Source organism: Cheilinus undulatus, linkage group 9, assembly GCF_018320785.1.
Source record: "Cheilinus undulatus linkage group 9, ASM1832078v1, whole genome shotgun sequence".
In the NCBI taxonomy this organism is placed as follows: Eukaryota; Metazoa; Chordata; class Actinopteri; order Labriformes; family Labridae; genus Cheilinus; species Cheilinus undulatus.
In genome coordinates this window covers 3807296-3824579 of record NC_054873.1, presented here as the reverse complement: position 1 = coordinate 3824579, position 17284 = coordinate 3807296, and the positions used below count along the sequence as shown (strand labels likewise).

The 17284-nt window shown below is 39.9% G+C and overlaps 1 pseudogene; it reads right to left on the bottom strand.

Annotated features, from left to right (window-relative positions):
• Window positions 1-3073: 3073 nt before the first annotated feature.
• LOC121515271 lies at window positions 3074-12674 on the bottom strand (annotated as a pseudogene).
• Between the last annotated feature and the right edge of the window lie 4610 nt (window positions 12675-17284).

Below are 17284 nucleotides of genomic sequence, written 5' to 3'. Positions count from 1 at the left end.
GACAAGACATTTACACAATGATTAAATCTCTCTGGATTGTCTGGGAGATTCTTTCTTACGTTACTAAGTTTAACTTCTTTCCCATCATCAGACAGGATGAGTTTGGGATGTGCTGTATCAGGATCTAGTGTCACATCCACCTCATACTGCTGGACTCTCTTCAGCTCAGCCTCAAACAGCTTCTTCATCTGTTCACTGATGGTCTCCTCCAGCTGCTTCACAGCTCTCACCACAGTCCCCTCATATGAAGGTGGATGGACTCTGACTTCAGTCCAGTCCTTGGTGGGTGGAGCAGAGTTCAGAGACGTGAAGTTCTGGAGGAGTTGGAGGTGGTCTTCACAGCGTGAGAGCTGCTCCACCTCAGCACGTCTCTTCTCCAGCTCAGAGATTTCCTGTTCCAGCTCTCTGATGAAGCCTTCAGCCTGTTTCTCCGTCTCTCTCTGCTTCTCTTTGATGCTGTTGATGAGCTCAGCCTGGCGTCTCTCTACAGATTCTTTCAGAGCGCTGAAGACTCCAACACCTTCTGCTATGAAATGGTAACCTGACACATCAGATGGATGTGTTTCACACATCCATCTGGGAAAGGCAGAGGATTTGAAAAAAAACTCGGAGTGTGATTGCATGAACGTTCTGCAGCTCCGCATGCACAGCTAGTGAGGAATAAGGCGAAACATGGCGACTATAGACAAGTACTGAATTTTTGACGTTTTTAAAAAGAAAACAACTCCCTGCTGTTCTTTGTTCTTCTTCTAATGAAGACATGTCATCAGGTTCTGATTAAACTGGCGCTTTAGCAGCATCCATGCTAATCTCTTCCTCCATAACTACACCAGCTCTCTGCTGCTTGTTTACGTAACGACTCTGCCGTGCCTGAAAGTACCGCCCCTCGTCGCTGATTGGTCCTGTCACTGTCTAACCTGGCCCAAACGGTTCAGACGGGAGCTTAACAAGATGGATTCGCCAGTGAAAAACAAGGAAATGGGCGTATCCATCTGCTTTGCAAGGTTACTGAAATGGTGCACATCACACAGACACACCTCTGGTCGTTCTTACAGAACAGCTCCAGCTGTTTGTCGTGCTTCTCACACATCCTGTCTTCCAGGTTCTGAGCTGACTGTCTGAACTGAGCAGCCATCTCCTTGATGAAGGTGTTGATCTTCAGCTGATCTTCCATTTATTAAAAGAGTGTTATTGTGTGTTAGTCAGTGTAAAAAAGGTCACCTACTTTCAGCATCTCCAGTGCAGACTGTACCTCAGTCAGTCATCGTCCTTGTGCATGTGAACAGCCCAAACCGGTCACCCCCCCTTTCTGGACCAATCACTGACCTCAGCCCCTCTCTCAGTGCCAAGTCATCAAGCATCTTCCGTGAGGAGTATCATAGCAGAGCAGGCAGCTGCACGTTTCCCCTCATTCTCAGGACTGTTGTTGTTCATTATTCTGTGCGTCCATGAGAACGTAAGTGAATATCTCTTGTTCTGTTCAGTTGTATTTTACTACAGTAATGCCGTAGTTCGCTCTGACATGTTTCTTTACTTCGTGTATAGCGTGCACACAGACAGCCGTCTGGATTCTGCTGATCTGTGACTGACCTATGCTAGTTCTTAGCTTGTTTATGAACCCTTATATATTCTGTCACATATAGTGATGCCTTATCTTTAGTTAGTCATCACGTTTGTTGTATATTTAAGCTCCATTAGTTTTATTTATGTCGGGAAATTGAGCCTCCACTCGCACCAGGATAGGGACCGTCGTCAAATTACTTGACTCTCCCTGTGTGTGCACTTTGTGAAACAGCATACATACAGCTTGGAATTAGTAAATTGATGACACTCCCTTAAAGTTTAGAGACTCTTTTCTGTGTGTTAGAGTCATCCTATTGTTTATTTGTTGTTTAATAATTTCAAATGTGAGAAATAGAATGCAGTATTTATCATTCATTCAAACTTAAGATTTAATCTGCTTTGTTGTTTCTTTTCTGTATTCTTTATTTGTAGAAACCACACACATCCTAACGTCATAGAACAAATATCAATGTACACCATCCTCTGGCTTCATCTGAGTGAATAAGCAATAAATGAGTGGCATTTCAAAGAGAGACAGTGTGACTGGAGTAGTTTCTTCATCTTCCTGTTCTAACCGGACAACCTGTGGCGTCTGCAGATATATTAACCAAATATTCCGAGTCATTCATCACTGAGGTCACAAAAGTGGTATTCAGCAACCATCACCTCCATCACAGTCAGTGTACTCACCAGTGTTTGTCTTCAGTTGAATTAGTCTTCAGAGAGAAACAGAGAGACGTCTCCTCTCCTGCAGCTCTGCCAACACTCTGACTAACTTTCACTTTGACTGACAGGTGCTGAACAGGTGAACAGGCCAGGTGTGCTGTCCAGTCAGCACCACAGCTGAACCACATAGAATCATAGAAAGACCCCAAACTAGTCTTTAAAAACCAAACAGACACAGCGTCTGTAGAAATATTCACATAAAAATAGCCTAGAAACTCTTAAGAGGATGCTGGATGACTTGAAGGCAGACACATCTGTTTGTAGATGTCCTGTCTATCGATCCATGGGGTTTTTATGAATGTTGTCTAATTTTGATAACTACTTTACTTTTATGTGTATTCTTGTTTTCTACCATGCCGTTATGTTTGTATGTATGGCTGCTTATTGTCTGTATCTTTGTGAACTGTGCTGCTGCCCATCTTGGCCAGGGTGCTCTTGAAAAAGAGATTTTTAATCTCAATGTTTTTTCCTGATTAAATAAAGGTTAATGAAAATAATAATTATAATAGTAAAAGCTGGAAATAGTTCAGAAATAAATAGGCCACATCTCATCATCATTAAAAACAAAGCTGACAGATTGTTTTATATTATGACTGAATTTTTCAGCTCTGTCCATCAAAATGACCGATAATGTAAAAGTCTAGCACAGCCTCTCCTCTAGTGGTTTTTCCTGTCTGTAGATTTTCACTACCAATCTTTTGTCTAGCTGTGATAGCATGAACTCCACCTCAAGTTCAGGAATGGTAAGAAAACCAACCAAAGGCTCGTAAACGTTTTATGGGTTTTTATTTAAAACATCAGAAAGGATTAACAAACAATTAAATGGCAAATGAATGAAAAATCAGAGGATTACATGAACATGATTCAAAAAAATAAAACCTCAAACCTTCCATCTAAGGGTCATTTTAGACAACTTGTGCCTGGATCTTTAGTTTCTGTCTAACGTCGCTGGTCGGCACTTTGTTATTGAGAAATAACCACAAAGATTTGGGAACGCCTCCTCCTGGATTACAATTCCCATCCCTAGGGACACGAGCGCCATAGACCTAAGGCTGGACTCTCCAAGAGAAGATGAAGCTTTTAGGAGAAGTCCAGAAGTCAGGAAAGTCTCAGAGTCTCTCATGTTCGAGTTTTGAGACTTAAAAGTTTAAATTTAGTTCGATTGTTTGGAGGATTTTACTTCAGCACAAAGTCTCAAATGACCCCGCTGGTTTTCACACTTTCTCAAAAAGGTGTTTCAGCAACAGCAGCGGAGCCACCTTTAGACCTTTCAGTCACACAACCCTCGATGTTACACAAAACGTGACAAAAGCTTTAAGATCACTTCTCTAACAATGATCATTCAGCGTGTAAATAAAGGAAACTTCACTTTTAGGCCAGTGGTCCCCAACCCCCCTACCCCCCATGACCCACTTGGAAAAATTAAACCTACACTTGAATTTTTCATCAGCAAAATCCCAACCAAATTGGCCACATAAACTTGTTCTGTTAATTTTCAAGAAAAAATCAAAATTCTCAAGTTAAAGAAAATCACAAATTTATGAGACATAAAGTCTTTTTTTTACTCTAAAAGTTGTAAATTACATGAAGTGTTAAATTTTGAGACTTGACAGTCAAAACGTCACAGATTCAACCAACTTTTTCATCTTGTTTTCTTCAACATTTTTTTCTGTACACTGTTTTAAATTTATGATTTGAAAAACTTGATATTTTTGAGTTTCTCGTGTCAAAACTTGAGACTTTTTAAACTTTAAACAAAATCATCTTTATCTTGTAAATTCACTGCTTTCTGAACTCTGAAATTTGAGTTTGTTTGTTGTGTAAATATTCAGCTATAGTCACAAAATTAAACATATTCTATTCATTTTTCTTCTTTCAGGTTGACCCTAATACATCATGTTTAAAATCATGGTTTTAGAGTAATATCTATGTACATTTGATTTTGACAAAGTCAGAGTAGACAGGGTCCTGCGGGGGGCCTGGACCCCAGGTTGGAAACCACTGTTCTAAGCACTGAAAAAAAGGAAAACTTAGACAAACTCCTACTAATGGATGTTTAAACACATGACAGTAAAACTGTGTACCATGGGACTCAACTGCATTAAAAATGACAAACCGCCCAATCTTATTCCACAAACGTACACGTCTCAAGATCAGCTGATGTTGTTGGTGATAGTGACAACTATCAGCTCATCTTTTACTAATGCACTCCCTTTGGTATTAACACACGCTCATATTACAACATATGCTTTAACTTAAATACACACTTAGCTCATGAGATGAAATCAGCTGTTTGACTGGACTGACAGCTGTGTTATAATCGATAAAGCGTTATAATAGACCAAGCATATTTAGGGACTGATAACTAAAATTGGAAACGCTTAAAAATACATGGCACAAAAAGTAATCCAGATCTCTGTAGATTCAGTAACGTAGCCTGAATTGTATTGTTTATTTTAGGCATGATCTTGTAGACACTCATGTGCATGCGCAGGTTAACAGGTAAGATAAGAGTATACATGCATTATACATGCACAAACATGTAGATGTGTATGCTTTCATGTTTTAGTTAGCGTGTTGTGATATGTATGTACTTTGTCACTGTATCAGGATGTCTGTACGGTTGTATGGGTTTGTATGTTTTGTTGTCATGCGGAAAGTGAGTAAACCCCAGAAAGAACAGCTGCTGCTATGCAATGCTATGATTATGGAGAAATTAAAAAAAAAAAAACCTCCCACCTCTGGCCATCATGTCCTTAAATCAGTGATTCCCAACATTTTTCCTCGTGGCGCCCCGACATGTGCCAAGGAAAGCTGAGACCTGCATGGAAAGACTAACTTTTCCATTGATAAACCCTAAAAAAAAGGCCGGCACATGCTTTTCTTACTAAACACCTTTGCATAAACTACTTAATAACTGTTTGTTATGTTTTGAGTCAATATGTGCAAATCTAATTTTGGCAGCCTTAAGCAGACAAAGCCTCGTGTCCCCTCTGAGATCTCTGCCCCGGACCCTAGCCAATGCCTTACAGCGTTTTTTTTTTTTGGTTTTTTTTTTTTTACATTTTTTGCAGAGTGCACTAGCTGTTTGTACACCCGGGCTACTTAAGCCCTTTACACACACTGATGATGACATGAATAAAAGAAACTAAAATGCAAATCATTCAGAGGCGAATTTCTTTGCACATCAGGAGAGACGCAATTTTCCCCCCAAAACTATGAAGATTCTGAAGAACGTTTACGCTGCACAAGTCTGCAGTGTGTTTTCTTCTGTCCTCTGATAAACAGTAATATATTAAAGCACAAGATAAAATAAGATTTCTGCCTCTTTCTCCTCAGGTCTCTGCACAAAGACAGTTTTACGCACAAAACTTAAAAGCACAAGAAGATAAAAATCATCATTTCCAAGAAGCAGATATTGGCTTTGTAAAAAAGGGAAATAAAAATTTGGTTTTGAAAAGGTTCTACTTTATCCAGCTGTGTTTGTAAGCAGGACGCTGCACTTTCAGGTAATCCTTGAGAAATCTCTGGCTGTAGGGGCTAAATTTGTCCATGGCAAAACAGGAAAATAAGTCAGCACCCCAGAAGCTGCTCCAAAGCTTGTTTAATGAAGATTATCACCACATATGTGATGCTTCTAGCCTTAGACCTTTTTCTGACATGAGCAAACACAGGGATACGTCTCCATAAATGCACGCCTGAATCACCTGACAAGTAAACCTTCATTATAACAAGACTGATCTAGCAGAGCAGTTTTGTGTTTCTATGTGGCGTGAAATTACGCTGCCTTGCTACGACACTCTGCCTGAAAACTCCTACCACCAGCAGCTGCACATCAGGCTAAAATGTGCAGCTGACAGGCTAAAGTTTTAGTATAAAATCTTGGGAAAGATGCAGATGCAATGATTTCCAAGAGGCAAAATAAGTTTTAAAAAAGGGAAATAGGTTAACTCGTTTGAAAAAGCTCTCATTTTCCCAGCTTTGCATGGACAGGGAGTGCTGTGCTATGAGATAATCCATGAGGAATTCAAGGCTAAATCTGTCAGGAGAAAATGAGTTATTCTCAGTGGACATCTTCTTATAACAAGAATTAGCAAGAAAAGCATTTTTGTATTTATGTGTGCCGGGAAAATCACTGCAGCGCTACAATGTTGAAGACAGAGGATTTAGTGATGAATTTCTTCAATGCACCCATATAGGTTTTAGGCATGATCATGAAAGTACAGTGCTGTCCCTTTTGTAGAGACAGATTTATGGTGCAGTAACTTATAAACCACTTTAAAAGCGCCCAGTGACCATGAGAGCCATTACCATGGAAACAACCCATCGTCTCCATCAGTTGCAGAAGTGTCAACTGGGAGATGTTCAGAATGTCACAGAGTGGAACGCTGCAAGTTTCAATAATCATGAATCTTTGGTATGAACTGGGCTTAAGGCTCAGGACTTCATACAGTGAGATTCCTCTGCATGTTGAATTTGAGTGACAATATTCTGCTACGTTTTCAAATAGTTCCACATGCAGACGGCAACCTTTTGAAAACAATCTCTGCACACCAAAAACGCTGCAGTACAATGCCAGGCCAGTAGTTGGCAGTGTGATTCGGCAATGAACCAAAACACGCACATGTGTTGAGACCCCTCCTTCCTTGGATCACCCAACCATGCATTTGCAAAAACCCTACTCGCACATGGCAATTGACTGCAATCGTAGTGTGTGTTTAGAAAGTTGTGTTTTTTCTGTCCACATGGAGACGGAGACGGGGGTTGTTGTCTGAATTTGTGTGATTGTGTTTCTCATGTTTCGTGTTTCTTGCCTGCAAATTTCCCTTAGGGGACAAAAATGTTGAGGTTGAAGCATTTTGTTTACAGGGGTCACCAGATCTAACACCAAATTAAACTTTCTGACAGTAACTCTAACTTTTGGCATAGTGAGTCGGTTTGACCTCTACTCGTGTTATTTTCTCCACAATTAAAGACTAGACTGTAAAAATTATCTCAGCTTTTCTTGATATAATCTTTTTTTCCTGATTTTGTCTTTTCACTGCTTAATTTTGATGTCTAATGGCTGATTGACATTAACTGGCATTATTATAATTAGTACAATTAGGAATTATGTTTTGATAATGCCAAATGGGCAATCCCATACGTCAGCAGGGGTCCAATATCTAGACAGCCTGCACAAATATCGCCTATGCATGGGAAACACTGCATTAGTATGTCTGCTCATTGTTGAGCACAGCTAGCAGGCCAGTGGATTTTAGTCCCATCATTCCTGCAGGGACTGAAGAATGGGTAGATTTTCTCAGTGAAGGAGCAGCCAGTAAAAGAGTAGATCAGAGCTGCAGCATCAACATCATAAAAGGAGACCAGACCCTCCTCATAATCCACAAACACCCCCACCTTCTCAGGATCAGACTTCAGAGAGAGACGGACTGATGGGTCAGCAGCAGCAAAGTACCCACGAAAACCTTTCCTGCATACAGTCCAGTGACCGTTTGTGGGGCTCAGAGTGAAGGTTTCCTTCATGATGCTTAACTTTCTGACCACTCCTAGAGTCCAGTAGGATGACTTTTTAACCCTGACTTTAAAGTAAACTCTTCCTGAAGAGAATCTGGGCTTTGATAAGACACATCTACAGTTATCACTCTGGGGACTGTCAGAAGATCTGGAATGAACAACATCAGGATCTAGAGTCACATCCACCTCATACTGCTGGACTCTCTTCAGCTCCGCTTTATAGATCAGCTTCTTCATGTGTTCACTAATGGTTTCCTCCAGCTGCTTCACAGCTCTCACCACAGTCCCCTCATATGAAGGTGGATGGACTCTGACTTCAGTCCAGTCCTTGGTGGGTGGAGCAGCGTTCAGAGATGTGAAGTTCTGGAGGAGTTGGAGGTGGTCTTCAGAGCGTGAGAGCTGCTCCACCTCAGCACGTCTCTTCTCCAGCTCAGAGATTTCCTGTTCCAGCTCTCTGATGAAGCCTTCAGCCTGTTTCTCCGTCTCTCTCTGCTTCTCTTTGATGCTGTTGATGAGCTCAGCCTCATCAACAGCGTCAGATGGACGCAATTTGTACACAACAAATAACTCACAAAAAGAAAACTATCTTAAAGAAAGAGGCATAAAAGCCCTCAGCAGCAAGAATGGATTAGGTCAGACTGGATTATATTGATTAATGCAGGAAAACTGGCTCAACTTGGTGGAGAGAAATAATGTGAGATTAAAATGTATTAAAAGAAAAAAACCCTTATTAATTTTATCCCAAATACAAAACAATGTATTGTTTTGTATGATTAAACTGTAAATTTTGACATAAAGTGATAAACGGACCCTCTACTCAGTGTGGCTGACAGGAGAGATGATCAGAGGAGCAGAGTTTTTACCAGCATTGTTCAATCCTGTACCAAAGTACGGGTAGATTTTCTCAGTGAAGGAGCAGCCAGTAAAAGAGTAGATCAGAGCTGCAGCATCAACATCATAAAAGGAGACCAGACCCTCCTCATAATCCACAAACACCCCCACCTTCTCAGGATCAGACTGAAGAGAGAGACGGACTGAGGGTCAGCAGCATTTGCTACATACTCATTACTCAAAATTATCAGTCCAGAAACCTTTCTGAGGAGACCGCAGAGTGAAGTTCCTTCCTGTTGATCGAACTCTCTGACCACTCCTAGAGTCCACTCAGGATGACTTCCCTTTAACCTGAACCTCATAGTAAAATCTTCCTGAAGAGAAACTCTGTTTTGATAAGACATTTACAAAATGATCAAATCTCTCTGGATTGTCTGGGAGATTCTTTCTCACATTACCATGTTTAACTTGTTTCCCATCATCAGACAGGATTAGATTTGGATGTGCTGTATCAGGATCTAGTGTCACATCCACCTCATACTGCTGGACTCTCTTCAGCTCCACCTCACAGATCAGCTTCTTCATCTGTTCACTGATGGTCTCCTCCAGCTGCTTCACAGCTCTCCTCACAGTCCTCTCATATGAAGGTGGATGGACTCTGACTTCAGTCCAGTCCTTGGTGGGTGGAGCAGCGTTCAGAGACGTGAAGTTCTGGAGGAGTTGGAGGTGGTCTTCACAGCGTGAGAGCTGCTCCACCTCAGCACGTCTCTTCTCCAGCTCAGAGATTTCCTGTTCCAGCTCTCTGATGAAGCCTTCAGCCTGTTTCTCCGTCTCTCTCTGCTTCTCTTTGATGCTGTTGATGAGCTCAGCCTGGCGTCTCTACAGATTCTTTCAGAGCGCTGAAGACTCCAACACCTTCTGCTATCTCTCTGTCTGCGTTCTCATCACTGAGCTCCACTGAGTGTTTGAGCTCTTCAATCTTCACTCGTCTCTTCTGGATCATCTGCTGAATTTCAGCCTCTGTCTTCCCCAGCTCGGCCTTCTTTCCTTCATATTCTTCTCTCAGAGGAACAACATCATGAGTCTTGTGGTCTAAAATGGTGCACATCATGCAGACACACCTCTGGTCGTTCTTACAGAACAGCTCCAGCAGTTTGTCGTGCTTCTCACACATCCTGTCTTCCAGGTTCTCCACAGGGTCCATCAGCTGATGTCTCTTCAGACCTGACATGGTCAGATGAGGCTCCAGGTGAGTCTCACAGTAAGAAGCCAGACACACCAGGCAGGACTTCAGGGCCTTCATTTTGGTTCCAGTGCAGACGTCACAGGGAACTTCTCCTGGTTTGGAAACTTGTCTCTCTGAGCTGCTGCTGCTGGATTTCTGCTGAGCTGACTGTCTGAACTGAGCAACCATCTCCTTGATGAAGGTGTTGATCTTCAGCTGTGGTCTGGTGGAGAACATCTCTTTACAGTTGGGACACTGACAGGAGACATTACTATCCCAGTGTTCAGTGATGCAGTTTTGACAGAAGTTGTGTCCACATGATAAGGCGACAGGATCAGTGAAGACATCCAGACAGATGGAGCACAGGAACTGATCTTCAGTCAGCAGACAGCTGGCAGCAGACATCTCTACAACCTGAGGAATATTGATAGTTATGATCAATCTTATGTTTAAGTGCTTGTTTAAAATTCAGATATTTTCTGTTGTCAAACACACATTTGAGCCCCTTGTTGAAAATTTGAATCAATCCTTCCCTGTGTATTGATCAAGGGAGAAAAGGTTGGAAACCACTGACTTAGAGCACAGAGATGGATTCAAAGATCTTATCTTGTCAACTACACAGTTTTAACACTGTTATAGATAAAGAAATATGTAGGAGTGCATGTACAAAATGACTCACTGATGTCCAATGGTCCCTCTTTAATGTGACACTATTTAATATATTGGACAAATTTTGTGCCAGAAATCAACACATCTTATTGCTGAACATTTCACCGAACAGAAGCTGAAACAATTTACAGTCAAACTAATGTTATCACACACAGATCAGCCTAGATCCTCTAAGTGTAAAGAGGTGAGCCTGTCTGTAAACTTTCTCTATGAGCTGATTTATTTAAAGGTGTCCCACATAAATGTTCAACGTTCCCATGTTTGATCACGTACTGTAAAATAAATGACATCTCAAACTCACCACTGCTCCTCTGATACTTCAGCTCGTTTTCTGTTTGAATGTTTTTTTATCCAAACAAAATTTCTTTCTTTCTGATAGATGAGTGGCTCACATGGCAGCAGAGTCAGATATTTGGCTTAAACATGTATTTTATTCTGAAGAGGCTCATGCAGACTTCCTGCCGGTCCCACGGCACATTTTTATTAGTAGAAGTTTATTTTAGGATACACAGTAACGACTGACTGAGGTGGAAAGAGGAGAAAGGAGATGGAGAGAGAGAAATAGCACAGATTTTACCACCAGCTTTGATTCGGTGTTAACTGCAAAAAAGGAGCTTTAAATGAGCACACCCTGTTTGCAAATTTTAGCAGTTTGCGTGTATTTTGTGTGCAGTTAGCATGGATTTCACTTTTACGTGTGCTTTGTTGATGTGGTGCAGTCTTTTGTTGCCATTTTTGGAGCTAATTAAGGTGCAAAAGCTGCACTATTCTTTACTGGATCTGCCCCCTAGTCTGCTGTTTATGTTTACTTTTCACTGTTATTTGCTGCTTGTGTAACTTTTCTATAAAAGAACTTTCTCTCTCAAAGTTTAGAGGTTACACTGAATATCAGCACTGAAATGAATCTATCTAGATAATGTGTGATATTATTTCACTATAAATCAATCTAGCATACTCCTAAAGATAAACTAACTTTGACATGAATATAAACTTGAACAACTAAGACCTAACATTATCTGTAGCTGCAGAAACATACAGTCAGTGGTTTGTACCAGTTGTTAAAGTCAGTAAAAACATCAGTTATGCTTTAAAAAAGCTCAAACTACAGAAACAGGAACATTCAGAAAAAACTATTACAGTTCTAGATTCTTACAGAAGAGTCTAATAGTTAGAAACACAATTTTATATCATAATTCTAAAACAGAAATAAAGAAATAAACCAGGATACTGTAGGAGACTGGGGTTGGTTGTAGCATTGCTTATTACATCTAAATGATAGGGCTGTGTTTCATCAGGTTCTTATTAAATATTTGGTCTGATGTCACTTTTAAACCGTCTATTCTAAAAACACTAAATGGATTAAAATCAACTTAAAGAGGTTGATTCAAATTTAGACAATGTTCACTGATGATTATTATAAAGATGTTTTCACTTTAAACTTATTTGGTGTCTCTAGCTGAAAGAATGAGAAAAATACACATTTATTTTTAACCTTAACAATCTCATTGATAACTATAGGGACAAACCAGAGTGTCTTTGACAGATAATAACTTTATGTTTATATCATTTACAAGTTAAAGATGGAGATACATTTCACTGTTAGACCCTATACTTCTCTCTAATTGATCACTGTCAGATGTATTGATCATGAGTAAAACACAGCAGAGTGAAAAAGTGGAACAGCCAACCCCGGTCTCCCCTACTCTCCACTTCCTCCTGAACTCTCACTGAGAGACTGTCTAAGCTAGGCTAGTTAGCTTGTAGTAAAACTGCTCTATCTGGTTTGTTCTCTTCATGGTGACTAAATAAAGCCTCTGCTTTCTACTAAACAAAGTCAATCAGTGAGATTTGTCACGTTCAAACTAGTTTCTAAGTTGGAGGATAGAGCTGTAAAAGAGTGTAAAGTAGCTAAAGATGATCCTAGCTGTGTATTCAGTCTGATAAGAACTAGTCTGAGTTCAGTCTCTCTTCTTCAGCTTTGACTTGTGTTTAGTGCTGGACTTCAAACAACATTTAGTCTGAATAGTTAGTGTTGTTGTGTTTGTTAGTCAGTGTACTCACCAGTGTTTGTCTTCAGTTGAATTAGTCTTCAGAGAGAAACAGAGAGACGTCTCCTCTCCTGCAGCTCTGCCAACACTCTGACTAACTTTCACTTTCATTTCAGGAACAAACAGAAGTTAAAACGTTTCCCCTTTCACTGCTGCTCCTCCTTCACCTCTCAACAGTAAGCTGTAACGTTCAAATTTTCAAATAATTTTAATCAAAATTGGTTAAATGAGTTTAAAATAAGAAATATTGGTGGAAAAGGTGGTTAAACACGATTTTGAAAAGAACAGAAATGGGTTAGCAGTGGCAAAAATGAGATAAAAGTGATGAAAATTGGCATAAAAATGGCAAGAAGGGGTTAAAGTGGCCAAAAACAGGCAAAAAACTGATAAAAAAAGGAATAAAAATGGGCTGAAATGATTTAAAGTAGCAAAAATGGGTGGAAAATTAGGTAAAATGGTAATTTAAAGTGTGAAAAAGTAGTTTAAACAGACAAGAATTGGTTTATCGAGGCAGAAAAACAGGCAGAGAATAGCAGAAATGGGTGGAGCTGGTAAAAATAGGCATAATAAATAGTGAAATGTGGATAAAATGGGCAAAATGTGCATTAAAATTAGTTAAAGGGGATTATAGTGGCAATAGGGGGTCAACTGAGGCAACAAAAGTGACAAGAAATGGTTTAGAAGTGGCAAAAAAACAAAGAAAAAAAAGTGGTGGAAAGGGTTTAAAATAGACAAAATGGGTTTAAAGAGGTACAAATGTTAAAATTAGTCAAAACTAGTGGGGAAAAAGTGATAAAAACAGGTTTAAAGAAATTCATAAAAGGTAAAAATTATAGTGGCAAAATTTGGTGGGAAAAGTGGTTAAAAAGTGGCACAAATAAATACTTTCATTATTAGAACCCAATAAGAGTTTGTCCCACTTTTCAGCTCCACAATGAGGAAAGAGTTATTCAGGACGCTAGCACCAGTGTTACTGATAAAACACACATGCATTGATACCATCAATAAATCACAGCTGGGGCCCATTCTCTTGGTTTGTAAGGGGCCCAGCCACATCTGTGGGCAGGCCTCTGTACATTTAACTCATTTATACATAGATTTACATCAAAATGGGTATTCAAAATACAATTTCAGAATTCTTCCTGATTTATGTGTTTTTTATTTTTAGTTGTAGAAATAAAGTTCTTGTAAATGGTTCAAAGTTCAGTTCAGTCAAGTCAAAAGTGAAGTTGAAGTCGGCGGTTTCTCTGTTTAGTTAGTTTGGGGCCCATGTATCTGTCTGTGAGGTCTTATCTGTGATCCAAGTGGAGAAGCCAATGAAGACTCTGGGTCAGGATCCTCCACCTCCCTCCCTGCAGCCGCCGTGGTGGTTGGAGTACCGCTCGCCGCTGGAGTTCTTCTTCACTGTCTCAGAAATCCACCAGAATAAAAAACAACCTGCATACCGTCAAACAAAACTCAAATTAATGTCCACATTTTCTTCTTCAAGGATCCAAATGAGCTGTAAAATCTTGTGCTAATTTTTTCATGTTAATCACAGTATTTTCCAAGAGGGTCTGGCTGCAGCCCTCGAGCAAACCTCTACGCTGGGGCGTTCGGCTGGAGACCTCTATGGTGGGGCGAAACCTCTACGCTGGGGCGTTCGGCTGGAGACCTCTATGGTGGGGCGAAACCTCTACGCTGGGGCTTGCAGCGTGTTAACTGTTGTTAGCATGACTACACCGCTGTGCTTATGACACATTAGCATAGCCCCGTATGGGTCTATGCTGGGCCGTGCAGACGCTGACCCTTCACCGGGGCGGTCTACGCTGGACCGTGCAGTAGCAGACTCCGACGCCCCAGCATGTGGGTCTACGCTATTAAAACCCGACTGCTTCGGTTTAGGCGTTTAAATCCGACTGGTTAGATTTAGGGTCAGCCTGTCGGCAAGTGGTTAGAGCTGAAATTTCGTCACAGTTAACATACGTCACGTCCCAGCGCAGAGATTTCGCCCCACCGTAGAGGTCTCCAGCCCAACGCCCCAGCGTAGCGGTTTGCTCGAGGGCTGCAGCCAGATGCCTCTCGTATTTTCACTCTAATGCTCACAAGAAAATAAACCTGGATGTGTTTTTGTAAATGTTAAATTCACAAAACAAAAGCTTACCAAGCAACAGTATTTCACAATTCTTCTATCAAAATACACAATGTTGAGTTCTTTGAGCAAAGAAAACACATTTCTGTTTTTTCCCGAGCTAACATCAGTCTAAGCTAGCAGTCGACAAAAAAGACAGCGGAGAAAAGCCATGAAAACACATGAAAAAGTGCTCCTCCATAATCCCTCGGTCAACAAAGATATCCAGCAACTTCAACACTCTTCTTCAAAATCACTTTTTCTACCAGAACAACTTTGTTTCTTCAAGTTTGTGTTAAGCTAGCTGCCTGGGCATCGTTCTTCTTCTTCTTCTCTAAGTTAATGGCGGTTTGCAACCAATCTTGAATAGGTGCATACCACCACCTACTGTACATGAGAGTGTAACTTACGGGTGACAGTTGCTTCAGGTTACATTCTACATTCTTACAAAGTAATGATGGAAGAATATGACATTTATATTTTTCTGTCTAATCCTGTGTTTTTTATAAAGACTAAAAGAGCCTTATGACAGTCTCTCATTGTCTCACTTCCTCCTAAAATACCGTTCAGACTCCAAGGTTGTTCTAATTCATAAATTCTGTTTTTAATGCATTTCTTTCTGTTTCATATTTTCTACACTTTAAGACAATGTGTTCAACGTTTTCACTTATTTCACAAATGTCACATTTTTCTGATAGAGACACACTTTCCCATTAAATAAAGGGTTGATTTTAAATCTGTGCGTCCTAATCTAAGTCTAGTAATTATTACTTCTTCTCGTCTGCATTTTCCTTTGTAATCTTTAGTGTTAACTGATTTTTAGATATTATAGAAGTGTCTTCCTTTAGTATCTTCATTCCATCTTTTCTGCCTTTTTAATCAGAGATTTTGCTTCACCTTTTCCTTGGGAAACTTGTACAATTTCATTTGTACGTTTACTCCACTTCTCTGAAGTCTGAACAGTAACATGAATATTTCCGTTTTTAGGTCCTCTCTAGCCATGTCTTTAGATTGTAAACTTTTGAGAGCTGCTGCTGAATCTGAGCGTAAGACCACTCGTTCTGGTCTGACCTCTTCAGTCCACTGTAAAGCAAAGATAATAGCAGTTAATTCTGCTGTAAACACAGACAATCTATTATTAATTCTTTAAAAAAAATGTACGTTGAGTTCTGGTATGTATACTCTAGATCCTACATGTCCGCTCTCAGGATCTTTAGATCCATCAGTAAAAACTGGGACATAGTAGTGGACTTGTGTACTCAGGTGTTCTTTGACCAAATGTCCAAAATCAGTTAAATTTCTTAACTTCCAATCATGCTTTAATTCAAGAAGCTTTAAATCTACTTTTGGACCTGGAAGTAACCACGATGGAACATTACCCCATATAACATTAGGTGCATATTTATATAAATTAACTCAAGTTTTTCAGCTTTTAAATTCATGTTCCAGCCAAATCCTTTACATTTATTTTGTTCACAGTATTCCAAGCAGTCTTTTAACACGTGTTACTGGCTGTTCCTCTCCACATCCTTTCAGCGTAGTCAAATAAGCCAGAGACAGCTTCAAACGTCTCAAATATAACAGTAACTCATTAGATTCTACCAGTAAGGCACTGGTGGGGTTGTTTTAATTGCACCTCTGCAGAGTCTTAGAGCTCGGTCAAGTTTTTCTGTAACTTTTTGCTGCTGAACCATAAACTATAAATCCATAATCTATACATGACCGCATTAACATTGGACATCTTTGTCTTAAAATGTTTTTTTTTTTTACTGTTGACCTGAGTTAACATAACGGACCCCATGAACCCCCTTTAACTTTTTTTTATGAAATTCATTGAGTAATGCACTTGAATTAATTTACAGGGGTTGTAGAATATTTTAGTTAAGGTTTAAACCGACAATATTAATTTGTTTTTCTTAGATGTGATGCTATTTAAGCTTCGGGTGTGCTTTACAGTTTTCACCACCAGGTGTCATCAGTGAGCAAAGTTCAGACTTATACAGAGTTGAGTAGAAGAAGACCCTGTTGTTATTAGGAGTGCTCCATGTGTAAGCAACAAGAGAGAGCAACAGTAGGACTATAACGACAGCCAGAGAAAACACTGATGGAAAGTTACAGAGACTTTGTTGTCTTGTTCTGTTCAAAATGAGGAAGAAAAGCAGAGAAACTTCTATCAGTGTCTACCTGTGTCCTTGGCTGCAACAATTATATACGTGCAAACAACTGTTTACACTGAAACACAGAAAATTAAAAAGACAGGACACTCCCGTCTGACTGCTCTCTGAGTTCAGGATAGCTGTGACAAAAAATATCATCAGATTTAACAAAGGAACATTTATAAAACTAAAACGTTTCAATTACACTGATGTTACAAATAACTGGGATCAATGTAAATAAATAAAATAAGTTTACACTTCATATTTTTACTGAAATTGTCGTAAAAGGCAGCAGAAGTAAACCTCATGTTCCAGAGCTAAGTCAGTGTATTTTTTAGAGGAAATCAAATCTCCTTCAGATCAACAGTGAGAGGAGGAGCAGCAGTGAAAGAGGAGAAGCTTTAACGTCTGTTTGTTCCTGAAATGAAAGTGAAAGTTA